Raw genomic sequence first — 919 nt, forward strand, 5'->3', positions numbered from 1 at the left:
GGTTTCTCAACTTGCTCAGACTCAAATCTCAATATCGGCATCCGAACCGTCTTAGAGAGGAACAAAAAACACAACTCATTTGATTAAATTGTTCCAGTATAAATATGGTTATCAAACATGCTTTTAAAAATATACTTCCATGGAGATGGTGCCCTACAGGGTAGTGTTGGAACAGTGTGTACAGGCTTAGTGTCATGTTGTGGCCCCGCCCCCTCCTCAAACATCTTGGTGTGTGTGTGTTCGTCTGTGTTGCCACACCCTCTCGTGTCGTTCACCTGTTCTCTGTTATGTGTAATCGGCTTGGGTGTATATATGTCTCGTGTGTCATAGTACGTGTGTTGGTGTTTGAGATGTGCATAGTATTTGAGCTTTGTTGTATGTTTTGCATGTTTGCAAAAATAAAAGTGCGTTTCATCGTGCCTCGTCCCCGCATCCTGCTTATCCTCGCAACGTCACAACTAGACCACTTTAGATGTAACTTAGAACCTCCAGTGACCTCTGTATGTGTTTCTTTAGTTGTATGAGCTCCACTGGAGGACTCTGAATAGTTGACAATGGAAGAGGGGTATATCAGATTCACCCCTTCTGCCTCGGTGTGACAGATTAACACACTGCATTAACGTTTAGAAATAAAAACATATGGTAAACACAATCTAGAAAATATTACCTTGTAACAATTCATTCAGTATATGAACTGTTTTCTGTGTCCTTATGTCTATAAATTAAAAGTAATAAAACATTTAAATGATAAATAAATTACAATGAATGTATAAATGTTCACAAATAAGAAACTACATTGGTCTGCACTTTTCTCCACAGATTCAAGGAACTCATGAAAGTTGGAAGCTATAAAAACACATAATACAGAATTATAGACTGACTGATGTTTGAGCAGAAAGATCACTGTGATGTTCTCATA

This window comes from Electrophorus electricus, unplaced genomic scaffold, assembly GCF_041902795.1.
Source record: "Electrophorus electricus isolate QZ-2024a unplaced genomic scaffold, ASM4190279v1 Scaffold137, whole genome shotgun sequence".
NCBI lineage: Eukaryota > Metazoa > Chordata > Actinopteri > Gymnotiformes > Gymnotidae > Electrophorus > Electrophorus electricus.